Source organism: Dasypus novemcinctus (genome assembly GCF_030445035.2).
Source record: "Dasypus novemcinctus isolate mDasNov1 chromosome 19 unlocalized genomic scaffold, mDasNov1.1.hap2 SUPER_19_unloc_1, whole genome shotgun sequence".
NCBI classification, from domain to species: domain Eukaryota; kingdom Metazoa; phylum Chordata; class Mammalia; order Cingulata; family Dasypodidae; genus Dasypus; species Dasypus novemcinctus.
The window spans coordinates 466,046-486,324 of NW_026688134.1; the positions used below are offsets into that span (position 1 = coordinate 466,046).

At 43.8% G+C, this 20,279-nt stretch overlaps 2 long non-coding RNA genes across 3 annotated transcripts in view; one reads left to right on the top strand and one right to left on the bottom strand.

Moving 5' to 3' along the window:
• The window catches only part of LOC131277428 (uncharacterized), a 345,246-nt gene that overhangs the window by 223,212 nt on the left and 101,755 nt on the right, over positions 1–20,279 (bottom strand). For both annotated transcript variants that reach the window (XR_011648155.1, XR_011648156.1), the window contains 2 exons: positions 19,584–19,638; positions 381–457 (listed from right to left, as the gene is read on the bottom strand). This is a non-coding gene — a long non-coding RNA (uncharacterized lncRNA). The remainder of the gene's footprint in view (positions 1–380; positions 458–19,583; positions 19,639–20,279) is intronic.
• LOC139438482 (uncharacterized) lies at positions 3,430–7,229 on the top strand. The gene is made up of 2 exons (XR_011648158.1): positions 3,430–3,795; positions 4,326–7,229. It is a non-coding gene; the product is annotated as an uncharacterized lncRNA (long non-coding RNA).

Below are 20,279 nucleotides of genomic sequence, written 5' to 3' on the forward strand. Positions count from 1 at the left end.
TTACTATGTGCTAGAAGCTGTGGAGATTGCTGCTCCACAAATGATATGATTGTTACTAGATTCATATTATTGCTATTTTATTAATCTTCTCAGCAACTTCATGAGATGGGCACAATTGTCATCCCCTTTTATCAAGTGAGAAACTTGAGGCCCAAGGACTTCAGGTTCATGACCCAAGGTCACAGTGCTGGGAAATGACATAGAAAGATCCAAACCCAAGCAGGCTAAGCTCTTAGCCAAGAGTATTAAATTAGTTGAAATATGGGCAAGTGGGTGTTGCTCAGTGGTTTGAGCACCTGCTTCCCATGTATGAGGTCCTGGGATCAATCGCTAGTACTTTCTTAAAAATATATTTTAAAAAAACAACTTTGTGACCTTACCATTTGGAGAGCAGATGTAGCTCAGTGGTTGAGTGCCTGCTTCTCATGTACAAGGTCCTGGGCCCAATCTCCAGTACCTTGTAAAAAATAATAAAAAATAAAAAAAATAAAAAGGATTTCTGTAGGAACATCCTTATTAAAAAAGTGAGTTGAGGTATATATATCACAGATCCCAGTTAGGGTACCCAGTGTGTGCTCCTTCCATCTCAGAAGCCTCTAAGAACCAGGCTTGGGCAGCAGGAAGCCCCCAGAGGGTTTTGGTCAGGACTTGACATGACCACACATACACTTTAAAGAGAGAATTCTGGCTCCCATGCAGGGACAGGACTAGAGTGAGGCGAGTGAGGTATTTGCCAAAGGCAAAAAATTTAAGGGATGTAAAAAAACTCAGTAATCAAGATAAAGATGGGGTCAGTATTACCAGTTTTTCCTCTTGCCTCAGCGAGACATTACTAATCCTATCCTGTCTTTACTTAGCATTTTGATATTTTGTTCATTATAGCTTTTTGCATAATTTAAAAATATTGCATTAAAATATTATTTTTCGGGAAACGGACTTTGGCCCAGTGGTTAGGGCGTCTGTCTACCATATGGGAGGTCCGCGGTTCAAACCCCAGGCCTCCTTGACCCGTGTGGAGCTGGCCCATGCGCAGTGCTGATGCGCGCAAGGAGTGCCGTGCCACACAAGGGTGTCCCCCGCATGGGGAGCCCCACGCGCAAAAGGAGTGCGCCCGTGAGAAAGCCACCCAGCGTGAAAAGAAAGTGCAGCCTGCCCAGGAATGGCGCCGCCCACACTTCCCGTGCCGCTAACGACAACAGAAGCGGACAAAGAAACAAGACGCAGCAAATACACACCAAGAACAGACAACCAGGGGAGGGGGGGAAATTAAATAAATAAATCTTTAAAAAAAAAATTATTTTTCTTGATTGCTGCATTTTTTTGGTACCCTTTAATTTTGAACCCAAACCCTCACCTTAATTGAAGCCCTACTTCCACAATTTGTTTATTCACATTTACGTCAAGCAAAAATTGCCCCAAGCCCGTTTCTCCATCTCTGAAATGGGAATCATAGCACCTACCTCTCAGAGTTGCTATGAGTGCTAGATGAGATTCTGCAGGTACAAGCCTTGCTAAGCAAATGAGGATGTGTGTAAACGTGTAGGAAGTCATCTGTACTCGTGAAGCAAGGTCATCCCAGCAATCCGCTCAGCAGAGCTGGGAAGCATTTAGTTTCCTTGTCACACTGTTCCCCATTCTATTTCCTCCTCTGCTACCTCCTAACCTGTCCACCTCCTTTGCCCCTAAAGACAACCTCACAGCATGGCTATTCCCAAAGCACTCAAGCCAGAAATATCCCCAAGAATTCACGGCGGAACACGACCTTGTTCTTTGGGAAAAGTCCATGAACCTAAGTGTTGAAAACAAACACGGCTCCTTCCCCTATTGTCAGGAAACGTACACTATGTTTTGAGGCCTTCAGGAAAGGGCTGGAATATTCTTTTTCTCCTGGGAAATGAAACTCCACCTCATACACTGCAGTTGGGACTGTTTCAAACCCCACATTGAGGGCATCTGCTATTCTGATTGTATAAGCACGAGTCAGCTACATACACTGGGACTTCTGAATATATTTACAAGGAAATCAGCATAATGCACAGTTAATATTCAGAAGGTAATTAATCCAAAAGCCCCATTCCATATTCCAATTACATCCACTGCTCCCCCACATGGGCTGACTTTTGCTTAAATGCATATGGAGTCAATTGGAGCACCGATTTATGGCTGCTGCCGAAAGCCTGGCGCTCCAATGGCAATAAGTTATATTCCTATTATGTGGTGGGCAATAAAAAAATCTGATATTTATTCTGCTGGATTTTAAGAAACTCTTGGAAAGAGTCTTGGCTGCTGGAACACTGCATTATATTTCACAAACAAATGTCACCACTGCAGTTTGGCTGTTTATAGGAACTGCTGCCACCTTAGAAACTCAGTCTCTGCATACCTGAGGAGGTCAACCAGCATCCCCATCATGTGTGCGAGTTTACCACCACCATGGAGAGGTGCCTGGTTCTGTGCACCTGGAAGACGCCCAGGTCATGCAGACAGCTGAGCAAGACCCTCGGACCTCTCTGAGACATCTCTTCTCCATCTGTAAAACGGGACTACAATGGCGACTTCAAAGATTTGTCACGAGGATTAAATGAAATAAAGAGCATGAAATTCCCTAGGCCAGTGCCTGGCACCTAGTAAGCACTGAATACATGATTTTAAAAGCAGCAGCAATGGAATTTACAAATGAATAAAAAGATCAAAAAGTTTTTTTTTTTCAGTTCATGAAGGCACTTATCAGAACAGTGTGTTCTCAAAGTGTAGCACTTGGGGTAGAAGGGATGGTTTTTAGATGGTACGTGGATAAGGATTTTCATTTTAAAAGTTATATACTAATTTTAATGTGATTTCATGAATATTACCGCTTAGGATAAGGCTAAAGAGAGTTGACTATTAGAACAGATCTTAAATAAAAGATAATGAGGTATAACAAAGATCTGGCAAGAATCTTGAAGGTGATGTCGTCATAACTGCATTTTGGGGAATACTGGTCTAAAAGTAGAAAAACGGTGGCTTTAAAAAAATCTTGAGGTTAGCAAAAGCCTTTCTAAACATGACAAAAATAATTCCAGGACCATGAAGGGCAAGATAAGAGTTCTGTGGGTATCCCAGAGATATTCAGAATTCCCCTGATGGCCTCCAGTGCCCCACTCCTGCCTGGCCCCTGGCTGAAGGAAAGCACAACTGAGAATAAGGCTGTGAAGACAGCATCATCACAGGGATAAACCAGAATGTTCTCAGATTTTTAAAGCAAATAATTGGTCAATTTTGGTATTTTGAAATAGTTCACAAATTATTTCCTCACATCCTGGAGAACTCAGGGCCACCCAGCAGGGCACAACAGTGTGATGGCTGAGAACTTTGTCTCTAGAACCATACCACGTGGGCAAATCAAATCCACCCTCATCCAGACCCTGAACCCAGACTAAAAACCGAGAGAGCTGGATCCAGCTCCTTCAGCTAGTATGTCAAGTGCCAGGAAGCAGCAATGCCTTTGTCATCTGCTACCCTAATTACAGAGTTTCCTGCTCGCTGGAAGATAAAGCATCTCAAGCTGGAAACTAGAAGGAAAGACAAGCTTCTGAGGTTGGAAGCATGGAGTTTGGTTGGTTGGGGGTGCATCTATTTTCGCACAAACTGTCTGGAGTTCTCTCATGCAAACAGAAAGACAAGAAGCTCTTTTCAATTTGGCAAATGCTAAGGAATTGAAGGCATTTCAGATCATCAATGACAGGGGGTTCTCAACCAGAAGCCGTGACTGAGATTCAGAAAGTCTGAGGACCCCATGAAACAACAGCCAAACCAGTACGTGAGTGTGCATGTGCATGTGTGTGCCTGTGTGCCTTTGTGAATGTGTGTGCTTGTGCACATGTGTATGCATGTGTCCATGTGTATGTGCACATCCATGTATGTAAGAATTTCTCTGGGAGACATTCAATGGCTTTCATCAGATTGTCAAAAGGGTTGGCTGGAGTTTTTTCAGCTGTTTGGTAACTTACTATTGTAGAATGTGGAGGAAAAGGGAAACGAGAGGAGGATAAGTAGTGCCTCAGTTAAGAGTGAAGAAGGCAGTTTGGAGGGAAGCTTGGACAGAGGGGTTTGGGAGTGGCTGTGGTATGTGAGAGAATTGGTGACAAGGGACAAAGGAGAGCTAAGGAATATTTCTGTGGACTATGAGTCCCCTTCCTTGTATGAGGAGTGAATGTGAGTTATTTCACAATGATTCCTGGGACTGTTAAGACTGCATTCTTTTGATCACAACAGCTGTCTGGACTGGCTGTGTGAACCACTGCATTTCACAGATACTTCTCTCCAGGTCTCATCTCTTCCACCAGGTGCTGTGCTCTAGAAGCCAGGAACTGGCTAATTCAACATCACATGCCCATCCACCACTGAGCTTCCAAAGCTGACCCTCAGTGAATACTAACCAAAGAAATGATTGTGCCTATCTTCAGCAGTGACTGGTCAGAAGAGCTTGGGCTTTGCATCCAAACAGACCTGGATTCAATTTGTATCTCCACCACATAGAAAAATGTCTCCTTGGGCAAGTTACTCAACCATTCTCATCCTCCATTTCCTCATTTGAAAAATGGGGGTGAACTTCCCTATTTTATTTCACTGATTAAATGAGTGAAGAGTGGATTTAATGTGCTTAACACTAGAAAGTATGCAGCCAATAGTAGTTATTGCTCTAAAAACTCACTCATTTGAAATGTTTAAAAGCCATTTAAGGGGAGCAGATGTGGCTCAAGCAGTTGAGCACCCAACTCTCACATGGGAGGTCCCAGTTTTAGTTCCCAGTACCTCCTGAGAAGACAAACAATGAGCAGAAACAACGAGCAGACAAGAAGCAAAACAAACAAGCAGGGAGTGGATGTGGCTCAAGCAGTTAAGTACCGCCTCCCACATGGAAGGTCCCGGGTTCAGTTCTGGTGTCTCCTAAAGAAAAAAAAACACAGACAACAAGCAAACAAGCAAAAAACAACAAGCAGACAAAGACCAAAAAACAATGAGCAAACAGACCAGAGAGCCATCTATCTTGGGAGGGGGGAAATCATTTCAGACAGCAATACAAATCTGAAAATGCCATTAACGTCAATATATTATTATTTCATATTTGCAGAAAGCTTTCTATTGGGGGCTGTGATGATACAGTTCTTGCCTTCATGGAACTCATGGAGAAGAAGGCAGGAGTAGACACTTTGGTCAAGTAGTTGCAAGCTCAATGGGTGCTACTAAGAGGAAGAACTGGGGGCCATGAGTGTTTAACAGAGAGCACTCCCCTGGACTTGTTCAGAGAAATCTTCCCAGATATAAAGATGTTGAATAACAATGCCTAAAACTGAGTTGGGGAGTTAGTTAGAGAAAGAGGGGCTGAAATAGTATTCCCGATGAAAGTCAAGAAAGAGCTTAATGAGTTAAAAAAAAAACTGGAAAGAAAACTACTGTGGCTGCAGGAGAATGAAACAAGACACCCATCAGACTGCCCTGGCCCAGGGCTGCTGGAGTGCTCCTTCCTGTTCTTATGATGACTCTTGAGTCTCTCACCCATTCTCCCCATGCCAATCAGAGTCACTGAAAAGTGTAACCTGGACCTGCTTCCCCTTTTTATGGCTCCCTGTTACCACTAGGATAAAGTTCAAGTTCCTTTTCTTATCCTAAATTGCCCTACTGACCCTTGCTGACCTCTCCAAATCACTCCATCCAAGGCCCCGCTCTTTCACCACACACACTGCGCTTCAGCTTCAATTGCATCCTTTCTCCTCCTCCGCTCGGCCACACTTATCCCTGCCTCAGGGCCTTTGCACTTGCTCTTTCGTGGACCAGGAATGCTCCTTTTACAAGTCTTAGCCTGTCTGCCTCCTTCTCAACTTTTAGGTCTCACCATTGCTGTAATCTTCTCAGACAGGTCTAGCCTGACTGCTCTATGTCAATCCCTGCTGTTCTCTGTCACATCACCCTATACTTCCTTCACATTCCTTACTATTTTCTATGATTATTTTCTTCATTGGTTTTCTTATTTATTTTATGCCCAGATGAGAATATAAGTTCCATAAGAGCAGGAACTTCACCTAATTTACCACCCAGTGCTTAAAACAGTTTGGAATTATAAATTCTCAAAACAACCTAAAGAATGAGGGAATTAAATGTATGAAGGCAAATGAGTATTGAGCAATCTGAGATTTGCCTCAGCTGAGGTTCTAGTAACCTCGCAGGGCATCTGTATCCAGTGGCAGTGACTCAGGTAAGTGTGCACTGCCCCATGCCTTTCCCTGCATTGCCTTTCCCAATGGAAGTAGCTCACTCCTACCTTCATACAGTCTACTCTGGGGCTCACCCTTGATATGACTGCCCTCAACAAGCATTAAATGTGGAACTATGAGTGCTGAACCCTAGAAGTATACATCCAACATATGAATAAAATCATAGGTTCCAGGGGCAGTCTGTCCTGGGTTCAAGTCCCAACTCTGCCATTTAATGACCATGTGAGCTTGGGCAAGTCTTGTCCCCCTCTCTGATCTTCAGTTTCTTCATCATGAAGATGGGCATAATAGTAGTCCCTGCTCCATGAAGTGGTAGGTGGGGAAAGATGAGAGGGTATATTTAGAGTGCCCAGCAGAGACAGACAAGGTTAAGGGGCAAGACAGTGAGTCAGAGCGTACAAAAGTAACCTTGGACTAGATTGGGAATGTGGGACCACTTAACTCAGGTTTACACACACAAACAAAGGGCAAAATGAGAATCAGTCCTGTCCCTCAAGAGCAGACAACTCACACAAGTGAAAAATTTACCAATATTCATCACTGTGTCAGCTCTGGACTTGTAAGAATTTTTGCCCTGCACTAGTGCATAGCACAGAGCTACGGAAAGCAGGAAATGAGATTTATTTCCTGATCCAAATGTTGGTCACTTTAACATGTCTCCAAGAAGTCACAAAGGAAAACTGAATGATAGAAGAGAGACAAGGAAGAAATTTCCCAATGTTTTTAGGTAGCTGATTCCATGATGGTCCTTGTGTTTAAATGCGTAGACTTGAATCTGTCCCCCTGTCCCTACAGTTTTGGGATGAAGAAACTAATCAACAATCTGACTTTGGAAGAGGCATATCATTTTATTAATACAAAGTTTCCCTGACCTTTAATAAAGAGATGATGAATGGATATTTTAAAAATACAGGCATACTTTGGAGATATCGCAGGTTGGGTTCGAAACCACTGCAATAAAGCAAGTCACATGAATTTTTTTTTTGGTTTCCCTTGCATATAAAAGTTATGTTTATACCATCAGTAGTCTATTAAGCATGCAATAAGATTACATTTGCAAAAACGATGTACATACCTTACTTAAAATATATTTTGCTAAAAAATACTAACCATAATCTGAGCCTTCAGTGAGTTGTAATCTTTGTTCTGGTAGAAGGTCTTGCTTCTGTGTTGATAGCTGCTGACTGATTAGGGTGATGGTTGCTGAAGATGGGGGTGTCTTATTAGAACAAGACAATAATGTAGTTGTTCTCATCAACTGACTCTTCCTCTCACGAAAGAATCCTCTGTAGCACGCAATGTTGTCTGATAGCATTTTACACACAGTAGAACTTTTTTGAAAATGGGAGTCAATCCTCTCAAACCCTACCACTGCTTTATCAGCTAAGTTTATGTAATATTCTAAAACCTCTGTTGTCATTTCAACAATGTTCACAGCATCTTCACCAAGAGTAGATTCTATTTCAAGAAGCCATTTTATTTGTTCATCTATAAGGAGCAACTCTTCCTCTATCAAAGTTTTATCATGAGAGTGCAGCAATTCAGTCACATCTTCAGGCTCCCCTTCTAATTCTAGTTCTCTTGCATTTCCCACCGCATCTGCAGTGACTTCCCCCACTGAAATCTTTAAGCCCTTAAAATCATCTAGGAGGGTTGGAATCAACTTCTTCCAAACTCCTGTGAATGTTGATATTTTGACTTCCTCCCATGAATCACGAATATTCTTAATGGCATCTAGAAGGGTGAATCCTTTCCACTTTGCCCAGGTCCAACAAGAGGAATCCCTATCTATGGCAGCTATAGTGTTACAAAACGTATTTCTTAAGTATTAAGACTTGAAGGATGAAATGACTTCTTGACCCATAGGCTGCAACTGATGTTGTGTTGGCAGGCATGAAAACATTAATCTCATTGTACATCTCCATCAGAGTACTTGGGTGACAAGGTACCTTGTCAATAAGTAGTAATATTCTGAAAGGAACTTTTTTTGTGAGCAATAGGCCTCAACAGTGGGCTTAAAATATTCAGTAAACCATGATGTAAACAGATGTGCTACTATCCAGGTTTTGTTCTTCTATTTATAGAATACAGACAGAGTATACTTAGCATAAATAGTAAATGAGCATTGGCTTCAAGTTTAAGTTACCAGTTGCATTAGCCCCTAAAAAGAGAGTTAGCCTGTCCTCTGAAGCTTTGAAGACAATCACTGACTTCTCCTCTCCAGCTATGAAAGCCCTAGATGGCATCTTCTTCCAGCATAAGGCTGTTTCATCTACACTGAAAATCTGTTGTTTAGTGTAGCCATCATTTATCTTAGATCTTCTGAATAACTTGTTGTGGCTTCTATATCAGCACTTGCAGCTTCATCTTGTACTTTTATGTTCTGGAAATGACTTCTTTTTTTAAACCCTCATGAACCAGCCTGCTAGCTAGAAACTTTCTTCTGCAGTTTCTACAGCCTTCATAGAATTGAAGAGAGTTAGGGCCTTGGCATGCATTAAGCTTTGGTACGCATTAGGGAATGTTGTGGCTGGTACAATCTTCTATCCAGACCACTAAAACTTTCTCCCTATCAACAGTAAGGTTTTGTCACTTTATTATAATTTGTGTACTCACTGGAGTAGCACTTTTAATTTCCTTCAAGGACTTTTCCTTTGTACTCACAGTGTACCTGTTTGGCACAAGAGGCCCAGCCTTTGACCTACCTCAGTTTTCGACATGCCTTCCTCACAATGTCTAATCATTTCTAGGTTTTGATTTGAAGTGACAGATGTGCAACTCTTCCTTTCATTTGAACATTTAGGGTCAGTGTAAAATGGCCTAATTTAAATATTGTTTCATTGCAGGGAAGAGGGAGGCCTGATGAAAGAGAGAGAGATGGGGGAACTGCTCGTTGAATGGAGGAGTCAGAAAACACACAATTATCATTTAAGTTTGCCATCTTATATGGGCATGGTACATGGTGCCCTACAAAAATTACAAGAATAACATCAAAGATGGTTGATCAGATATCACCATACTGTATTTTTCAATATAATTATAATAAAAAAGTTTAAAATATTACAAGAATTTCAAAATATGACACAGAGACACAAAATGAGCCTATGCTAATGGAAAAATGGCACCGAAAGACTTGCTGGAAGCAGGGTTGCCACAATCCTTCCCATTTGTAAAAAATGCATTATCTGTGAACTACAATAAAGTGAAACGCAGTAACGCAAGGTATTCTTGCAGTGATATAAGAGGTGCCAAATTAAGACCCTGCCTGGGAAACCCACAGGTCTCTGACAGTCTTTGGTAAGTTCAGGAAATTACTTAATAATCATAAGCTGATATGGTTATTTTTATATGGTAGTGGTAGCCATTAAATTGTTAGACAACTGACACCACCAAGCCATTCTCTGTCTTTAAAAGGAGTAAGTCATGTGTCTGCAGGATTAAGTTATTTTAGCCCATGTGGGCCTCTGGGGATAAAGACAGCACAGGCATAAAATCAGATGGCTACTTTTCAATAACCAGGCCCCATCACCTGTTCAAAACAGAAAGACCTAGCTGTTCTGAATCAGACCTTTGCATCACATCTGATAAAGAACTCTCCCCAACTCTACAGGGGCTGTGCTTCTCCAGAAACTTCAGGACTTACACAGCATTTCTATCTATGCCACAGGAAACTTGATTTCAAATCCAGAACACCCCTGACTGATCATAAGACCCAGGGATTAAAGATTCTGGTTAAGTGAATTTTCCAGTCAAATGACCGGTAATCAAAAATCTTTTGCATTTTAACCCCTGTGGTTGGTTGTCTTTCCATAAGTGTGTTGGTTCCTCTTGTTCTGAGTCCTGGCTTTATCAGTGAGTACCTGTGTAGCCATGGACAAGTTAGCTAATGTATCACTAGGCTGTGCAACAAATTAATACAAACTAAGCAGCTTCAAACAACACACAGTTATTATCTCACACTTTCCATGAGTCAGAAGTCCAGGCCTGGCATGGTAAGCCCTCTACTCACGATCCCACAATGCAACACTCAAGGTGTTGGTGGGCTCCTTTCTGGAGTTTAACATCTCCTTCCAAGTTCACAGACTTGGTGGCAGAATTCAATTCCTTGCAGATGTAGAACTAAGGTTCCCATTTTTTCCTGGTTACCAGCTAGAGGATGGTTTCAGTTACTAGAGGACATCTTTAGTTCTTTCCCATGATGTTACCTCACAACAGCTGCCCTAACATTAACTTGTTTAATGCTGATCATGAGTCTCTGAAGTAGATACAAATATTATTCCTACTTAGCAGATAAGAAAACTGAGGTTTAAAGAAATGTTGTGATTGGTGCAAGACATCTACCTAGCATTGCAGAGCCTGAATCAAAGTCAAGTTGGTCTGGCTTCAAAGCCCTATGTGCATAACTACTATAAGATGCTACCTTCTGTTTGTCATGTCTTATATAAGGTTAGTTGAGTTTTGTCTTTTTTAAAAATTCAGATTAGATCTCTGGATCTACTGAACCTTCTTGGGAGAAGGATCTAGTCTTGGTCACATGTGTGCCAGGTCCACAGCCTGAGCCCTGGCACAAAATGGGTAACTAATAAATGCCTTATAAATGAAGAGATGGAGTGGGTGGGTAGTAGATGAATGGATACATGGATGGATGGATGGATGGATGGGCAGGTACCTGGATAGGGTGGATGGATGATAATGAATGGGATGGGGACTGGGGCAAAAAATTAGAAGGATGGATGGATGAATGGATGGAGTGGGTGATAGATGTTTCAAAGAGGAATGGGATGGGTGGAGGAATGGATGGATGGGGAATGTGGTGGGTAATGGGAAGAGGGATGAGTGGGTAGCTAGATCAGTGATGGACAAAACATAGGTGGGTGGTAACTGACAACAGTTTTTTTCCTATTTGAATATCTTCCTAGATATTCTCTGCTTTTCTTCTGCAACCAACTTATATTATGCAAATCCGTACCTAGAGGTTCAGGCTGGCCAAAATTCACCATTTAATTGACACCTAAAAATGTAGATTCAAAGGGAAGAATTAAAATCCCCAGGACTGGCACCAGAGTGATTTTTCCCATGAGAAGTGACCTGCCAGGTGTGCCAGAACCACTGGGAGTCTGAAGGGTGCCTCAGCTCCTACCTGCCTGGAAAGGAGGGGTGTTTTGCTTTTCCAAGAGCCAATGGAATGCACTGACAGAACTATGCATAACTCTCCCAACTTCACGGATGTGAAGCCAGATGCTGTGGCATCAAATAAAGCATTCCGTGCCAATCTCAGGCCCAGTCCAGGGCCACATCCTTCCTCCTGACCTCATTAAGGAAGTGTGTAATAATTATAATTTACTAAGCACTGACAAAGTGCTGTGCTAAGGGCTTTAATGTATATAAGATTTAATTCTCAAAGCGGCCCTATGAAATGGGTGCTGATAATATATGCTGATAATCTTCCACTGGATCAGAAGCTCTGGTGAGGTCACCTACTCAAGATCACCCAGTCGCTAACAAGGAAAGCTGGGCTTTAAAAACACGTAGGTCTGACCTAAAACTCTTGGTATGTACTTTTGTGCTAAACTGCTTCTATTTAAGAAAAAGGAAACCCAGTTCCTTTGACTGGCAAGAAAATCATAGAGGACAGGTTGGAGCTGGGACTCTTATGAATGACACACAGGACCACATGGTTTGTAAAGACACTGGGAGGCAACAGAAGGAGAAAGTTAAATGAAGAAAATGTTCCCTGAATCTCTCCATCAGCCAAAATAATCTTGGGAACACCTCCTGTTTGACTGATGGGCTGGGGAGGGAAAAAATATGAAATAATTGTACAGTTGTTCAAGGAGGCCCTGCTGACTAACTCCACAGTGATCCCAAATAATGTTTTCAGTGTTAATACAGAATAAGGGAAAAGCTGGAAAATCAAGAAAAAGTTGGGAAGAAAATACCCAAAGAGCTGCAGATGGGATCTCTTTGCACCCACCCTCCTTCCTTTTTAACTGTGCTGGATAATTTCCATTTGCCCTTCCACATGCACCCTCCACCCTTTTCCACATTGCTTTGTGCCCTGGGGTACTGATCTTTACTGGCTCATCAGTGGCATCCTTGCTCCCAACATCCAGTCCAGCCAATGGATGGGAGGCACTGGTAGGAGACAGAAGGGAGTAAAGCTGAGCCATCTGTTCCCCTTCACTGAAGTCACAGCTCCTGTTAAGCATTCCAATCCAGTAATCACACATCCCCGTGCCTGTCTTCTTCTAATCTATAGGTGGGTATTAGTTTTATGATATAACAAACAACTTCAAAATCACAATGGCAATAAAAGTAAACATTTGGGGTTTTGCTCAAGGGTCTGTTGGGCTTTGGCTCTCTTGGGCTCAGCAGAACTTAGTCCAGGCTGTTATTTGGTTCAGATCTGCCCCCACTGGTTTCTTTACTCTGGAGCCATCAGAAACCCTGAACATGTTTTTCTTGTGGCAAATGACAGAAGCACAAGAGGGCAAGCCATGCACATATTTAGCCTCTGCTCATATCACATCCTACATCCTATTCTATTGGCCTAAGCAAGTCCACGGCTCTAAGCCACTGGGGTGGCATATACACTCTATTTTACTGCACTACAAAGTCATGTAGTGGTACAATAATCCTATTGACATCAAGGTGGTAACTGCTTCCCATTGTACATGACCACACGATTCAGCACTGCCCCATGCTGGTTTTCCTATACCCTTTCCACATCCTTGTAAATAGTCCATGTATGTATAATTTTAATGGCTATTTTATGATTTCAATGTTTTTAGTTCATTAATGTTTTTTACTAAACTCTCCTCAAATTACCCATTTTGATGACGCCATCTGTTTCCTGAGGAATACATTAATCCATCATGCATTGAGTCAATGTTCCCTGAGAACCTCCTCTGTGCCCAACTTGTGATGGATAAGAATCAGATTGACCAATGTCCACAGAGAAAATGTGGAATGGGTGCGGGAACGGTAGCCATGGGGGCTGCTGGGTGTGGGGAACGGGAGGAAGAGATGAGATGTGGAGGCGTTTTCGGGACGTGGAGTTGTCCTGGATAGTGCTTCACGGACAATTACGGGACACTGTAGATCCCCCCAGGGCCCACTGGATGGAACATGAGAGAGTCTGGGCTATGATGTGGACCATTGACTATGGGGTGCAGTGATGCTCAGAGATGAACTTACCAGGTGCAATGGATGTATCACGATGATGGGAGAGCGTGTTGCTGTGGGGGGAGTGGGGGGCGGGGGCGGTGGGGTTGAATGGGACCTCATATATATATTTTTTTAATGTAATTAAAAAAATAATAATAAATAAATATTTAAAAAAAAAAAAAAAAAGAATCAGATTGAAAAAATATTACCCTCTATTTGCTGAGCTCATACTAGGCTCCATGCACTGTGCTAAATTCTTTACATTTATTATTTAACTTAATTACCACAACTGCCCTGGGCAGGGTTTTCTATTATTATCCCAATATAAGGAAACTGAGGTTCCAAGTGACTTACTCAACTGGGTGAGTGAAAAAGGTGGACTTCACCTGGGTCCACCTGCCTCCTCAGCCCTTCCCTGTCAAGGACTATTCTCAGCCTCCCACTGCAAAAAGCAACTGTGTTGCAAACATAGCCTCATCTCATCTTCACCCCAGTTCTGTGCAACAGGTTCAGCTATTTGCCCATTTTTACAGGTGAGAAAACTGGGTCTCAGGGAGTTGATCCCAATTCCCTAGAGTTCTGATAGCTAGAAAGTTGCACAGATGAAATATAAATCCAGTTCTATTCTCTTTCTCATACACCCCACTGTCAACCACATCTCCTTTCCCACCAGACTCTGTCCTGAGCAGATCCCAACTGGAATGCTGGCCGGCTCTGACCATGGCCCAGTGGAGAGAGGCTGGCCTCCTCCCCGCGCTGCTTCAGCTCTCCTCTTTCTGGCCCAACTCCAAGGCTTCGCAAGCTCTTTACTCCCATGTCAGCCACAATTTTGAGGCCACCTGCCAGCCACGTTCTATATAGCCTTCTTGATAAAGAGCAAATCTGTATTGATTTTAGAACAACTCAAACTGTAAATTACTAGTCATGATTGGTTTGGTCACCCTGAGATGAGAATCTATTGATTGCACTGGGGATGTAAATTAATTATCACCCCAAGGAAACCCACTGGCAGGGAGGCCCAATGACTTTGTGAGAAAGAATCATTAAAACAGCCAAGAGTTACCTGCAAAAATGCACACCACCTAATTTAAAGCATTCTGTGGTCACTGTCTGCCAAATCCAAGTCTAGTGACTTCCTTTAAACAATGGACTAAATGTGACAACAATTAACTTCTGATAATAATAGCAGTGATAATGATGATACATCAACAATAGCTAATATTCATTGACCACTTTTTATGCATTATCTCAATTTAAAGCCTCACCAAAACACTGTTACTTATTAGCAGTGTGATGTTGGGCAACTTACTTAACTTTTCTGTGTCTCTGTTTCCTTATCTTCAAAATGAGGACTAATAGTGATACCTACTTCATTAAATTGAGGTAAAGATCAAAGGAAGTAATTATGTAAATTGCTAAGATCTCTCACTAGGTATATTCCTACCTCCATTTTATTGATGAAGAAATAGAAAATCATAGATGTTAAAGGACTTGCCCAAGGTCACACAACTAACAGTGTCCAGTTTCTGCAGTATTGGTACTAAAACACTGTTAATTGTCAGCATTTACAACTGGAGCTGGCTTCCTGCTTCTCCTGAAAATGTGAAAAATCTGGTAGTACTGGGCGTACATTCCAGAATGCCCTGGATCAACTGATGCTGACGAGCAGCTACTCCCTCTGCATGGGATTTGTGGTCTCAGGTTTACTGCAGTCCCCACCACTCCCAGCTGCCTGAACCTGGCTCACTTCTCTCATTTACAATGCCTGCCTGGCCCCTGTAGGAATTTGAGTTTGTAGAATGGATTAGCACATTTAATTCTCACATCAAACACTGGAGAAATGTATTATTATCACGCCCAGTTTACAGGTGAGAAATTGAGGGTCAATGAGACAGTGACTTGCATAAGGTTCACATCAGTCCTTGTCCTGATATGAACAAGCCTAACAGAGCCCACCTTCCCTGTCCCTTCTATTGCCAAGGTTCCTTCCCAGGCTAGAAGGAACACTGCAAGAAGAGACAGGAAAGAAAAATCAGTGTCAGTCTTACACAGTGGGAAGCAATGAAAAAGAGAGCTCCCGTGTCCACTTTCAGACCTGAGAGACATCTCCCACAACTATTTCCCTGAGGACAAAGGACTGTTTCCAGGGACTAATAGCTCCCTCGGTGCAATCCCTCCAGTGAGGAGAATGTAGAAGCTTACATTTGTCCCTGTTTTGTAACAATCACAAAGGATTCTGCATTTAGTCCCCTCCCCCCCCCCTTTTTTCATTCTTCAGACCCTGAGGGCAGCAAGAGGCAGGGAGGGCTGTGGCTGACAGACCCCATCCCCACTGCAGCCCCTGCCCCAATGGGAGACAGTCCTGTCACCCAGTACAAACAGACAGTTCCCTCCACCCCAAATAAAGCAATCTCCACAGTCTGGGGTGGGGGAGGGATGCACCCAGGGAGAGAGATTTCATTTCTTCTCCTTCTTTTGGGGCTGACAGCTTGGGCAGTAGCTTCCCAGGACAAACTTGATTCTCTGGAGGACAGACAGGGCTTTGAAGGTTTCCATGAATATTTACGGCTTTTCTCCCTGCCTCTGCCTCTGCCTCAGCCATGGCCACTACACAGGGCTCCCCACGTGCTGTCTGTGGGTGCCTCATTATTGCCCTCCCTGGATCAGCTTGTCTAAACTGGGAAAAGAGCCACGAGGTGGCACTGTTGTCTCGAGTTAATAATGGCACTGATAAGGAAATAGTCAGAAGCTTATACATATAACACGGTACTACCTGCTTTTCAAAGACTAAGTCATTTACTTATCACAACACCCCATGAAGGAAGCAGTGAGGTGCAGAAAGGTAAAGCTGCTTCCCCAAGGCCACACAGTCAGGGAGTATTGGAGAAAAGATTCAAATCCATAAACGTTCATCAGAAGTTTTCTAAAGCAAAAATGTCAATGTGAGGACACAACTGCCCCTGTGTGGGAAGGGCTGCATTTTTCCCTTCAAGTTATGTTCTTCCTGTTCTTTAGGTATGAAATGGCCTTTCTTTTATGAAATGATAGGGACAGAGGATGTATGTTTTTTCCTTGCTTTTAATCACCAAAGTATAATTTGCTATCATACGCCTCTCCCTCTACTACCACCAATTTCCAGGCCCCAAATATCCAAGATTGAGGACTACTTCTGTTAATGACCAAGCTATACTGCTGAGTTAGGAGGAAATTCGGGTTCCTAAGGAGCCAACAAGAAATACGTTGATAAATTTTTAGTGTTAGTAATGTTTAACCCCATTCCAAAAAAAAGTCCCAAAATTACATTGACTGATTATTCATCATTTATTCCTGTAACAAATATCTACCGAGCAACTATTTTATGCCAGACACAGTGCTAGGTTCTGGGAATACAATATCAAGCAAAAAAATTACAGTATAAACCTCAAAAAGCTTACAGTCCACTAGGGGAGAGGAGAATGAATCAAATAGACACAAACCTGCCAATGAGACGTCGTTAGTTATGCGGGGGAATGGGGGGACTGTTGTGAGGAGGCTGTGATCTGGACTGAGGTCAAGGAAAGCTTCCCGAAGGAGGACACTGGAGAGTGGAGAACTGAGGGATGAACAGGCATCAGGTGGTAAGACAGGGCCAGCAAGAATATTCCATGCTCAGAGAACAGTATGTCAAAGAGTCTAAGGACAGAGGGAAAGACAGGAGGGGCAGAACCACAGCAACTTGAGGGGCCAAGACATAAAAAGAAGGCAAGAAGGGGGCGGGCTTGGCCCAGCGGTTAGGGCGTCCGTCTACCACATGGGAGGTCCGCGGTTCAAACCCTGGGCCTCCTTGACCCGTGTGGAGCTGGCCCATGTGTAGTGCTGATGCGCGCAAGGAGTGCCCTGCCACGTAGGGGAGCCCCACGCACAAGGAGTGCGCCCCGTAAGGAGAGCCACCCAGCGCGAAAGAAAGTGCAGCCTGCCCAGGAATGGCACCACCCACACGGAGACCTGACACAACAAGATGATGCAGCAAAAAGAAACACAGATTCCCATGCCGCCGACAACAACAGAAGCGGACAAAAAAGAACACGCAGCAAATGAACACAGAGAACAGACAACTGGGGGTGGGGGGGAGGAAGAAGGGGAGAGAAATAAATAAAAATAAATCTTAAAAAAAAAAAAAAGAAGGTAAGAAGCAGACAAGAGTCAGCCAAGCCTTATGGAGCTCCTTAAGGGGTTTATTCTTTATCATGGGAATACTGGGGAGTCACTGAAGGGTTTTAAGCCACAGGCACCACAGGAGAGGGCCCTGGCATCAGATTACTTTCTTAAAGACCCCCTTGGCTCCAGTATGGGGAAGAGGCCAGAGGAGCTGTGGTGGGTGGGAGAAGACAGATTCTGATGTTACCAAGCAGTCAGCTAGTGTAGGACCAACATTTGAACCAAAGCTAATGCATTCAGGTTCCTAAGATCTCCAGAGAGATCACCTGGAACAGAAAGGATCAGTTCTTCAGTGCAGTGTTAGCTGAGCTGATGAGAAGCGTGGCACTATCTGCAAAGGCCTGGCCCACCCACAACATTTCAAGTAGGGAGAAAACTTATTATCCCAGTTTGCCAAGGCCTTCCCAGTTTTTGTGTTGAAAAGCCCCAAGTCCTGGAATTCCTCATTCCAGTCAAACCAAGACAGTGGATCACTCTAATTTTAGAATCACACCTATGGTGTAAATCAGTGTACACCTGTACCTTCCCCTAGCCAGCATTTCATTAAAAGGTACCAGGCAACCTTAATGATTTAACTTGAGATCCTCCCATTTTCATGCTCCATGCATTTAATAAACTACATTCTCCTTGTACTAACTGTGATAGGAATTTTATTCCTATTGCTTTATCAAAATACAGATAAATAAAAGTAATTATATTGGCCACTAGAAAATTTAAAAACAAAAAATTGGTAAGTAAACATTTTACTTGTAGAGTAATTACAAAGGACCGAGGAGCAGGGATATGACATTTACTGAATATAGACTCTTCTCAAGAGCTACCATGCAATCACTCTGTTTGCCCCCACGACCCTGTGACGTACGGGTTTTCAGTTTCACTGTGGGAGACAGAGGTTCGGAGAGATGGCATGACATGCCCAAAGTCACACAGCTAGCAAGAGGGCCAGAATGAAATTCTGGTCTCAGTTATGCTCTTCACACCTCATTAGACTGCCCCTCTCTCTTAAAAAATACAAAGCAGACAAATATAAAACTCACTGAAGTCTGGGGAACCATTTGCAGGAGCAAACCAAGTCGGAGGATTGGGGTATATTACATCCACAGGATAAGTTGCAAATGGCCTGCACCCCCATAGACAGCTTCCTTTGAGCCTTGAGATCAACAGTTGCTTGTTATTCCCCTGCGTCCCCCCATCACCTGGTGTGGGCTGGGCCTCGGGCTGACCAGGGAGAGGCCTCAGGCTCCACCCAGCCCGTGGGTGCGGAGGACAGCGATTCTGCCCACTCTGCTGGGTAGGAGCTGAGACTCATCTGAACTAATGTGCAAACAGAGGAGGTACTGTTACGACATTCCAGGTATGACCTAGGGCCAAGAGTAGGGAGAACAGCTGCCCCGAAGGCCCCGAGATAGGACCTGGAAGAGGGAGGACCCAGTGAAGCTTCCCCACTTCTCTCCCTAACTTCATCCTTCTGCCTTTGTCTTTCCCTCTGTGTCCCCCCATCCCCTTCTCTGCCTCTTCTCCCACTCCAGCCGCTCTCTCAGCAGTGCTCTCCCATCCCTGCTTCTCTCTATGCTTGTTGCTGTCTCTGCCAACTGCCCTCCCCAGTGCCCAGCACAGGAGCTGCCCCTTCTCAGCTCCCCAGTGCACCCACCCTCAGTCCAAGTGTCCAGCACAGACAGGTCAGATTCAGGAAGGTCAACTCCTAGTCCTTGGGAGAGAGGCAGTGTGGGCTCTGGGGGGTGTCAGGGGCACAACTGGGGCTTGAGGGCCACGTCGGTGAAGACAGGTGCCGCTCCTGCCCCCAGGCAAGACATCCTACTCCAAGGAGCTCTAGGACACAGGCAGGGTGAAGGCAGGTCAGGAACCCAAGTCCAGCCCAGGCCTTGAAGCCTGGTTAGGACCCAGCTCAGAGTGTGGACTCTCGAGCCAGAGCACGTGGGTTCAAAGTCTGTTCCAGCAACTTACTGGTTGGGTGATCCAGGACAGCATGTTAATCCTCTCCATGCCTCAGTTTCTCCACCTGTAAAACAGGAAGGATAATAGTACCTACTATACATACCTGTCTTGAAGATAAATTAAAATATGTGAAGAATTTAGAAGAGAACCTGGCAAAAGTCACCCCTATATACATGTTTGTCGTGGCTGTCGTCATTATCATTATCATCGCCATTGTTAGCATCACCATTACATATGACAAGAGAGAGGGAGAGCCCAGGCCATCTGTAGGGAGGCCTGCCAGTGCCCCTCAACCTGAGACCACCAAGCACTCACCTGCAGCTGAACAACTGGGGTTCTTACTCATTGCAGCGTGGGAGAATACATACCACAGAACACAAACCATGAAAAACATGGGGCATCTTATTAACGGGGTGTACGAAAGGATCTATGTAGGACTTGGGCTTTGCCTGGGTAATTGTGGGGTAGGTCTCAGTAAGCAGTGGTTCGCTAGACACTGGGTGCTATCAAAAACTGGGCACACTTCTATGATTGGGTCCAAAAGTAAATCTTACCTACAGGGAAGGCAGTCTAGAGTGAGGACCAAGCTATAACTGGTAAAGAAGGAGTTTTTTTAAGAAGCTAATCTGAACAGAGCCTGGAAACACTAAATGATCAGCAAGTTACAGCTGCTAAGGTTAATATCGCTGCCCTGACAGAGCCCTG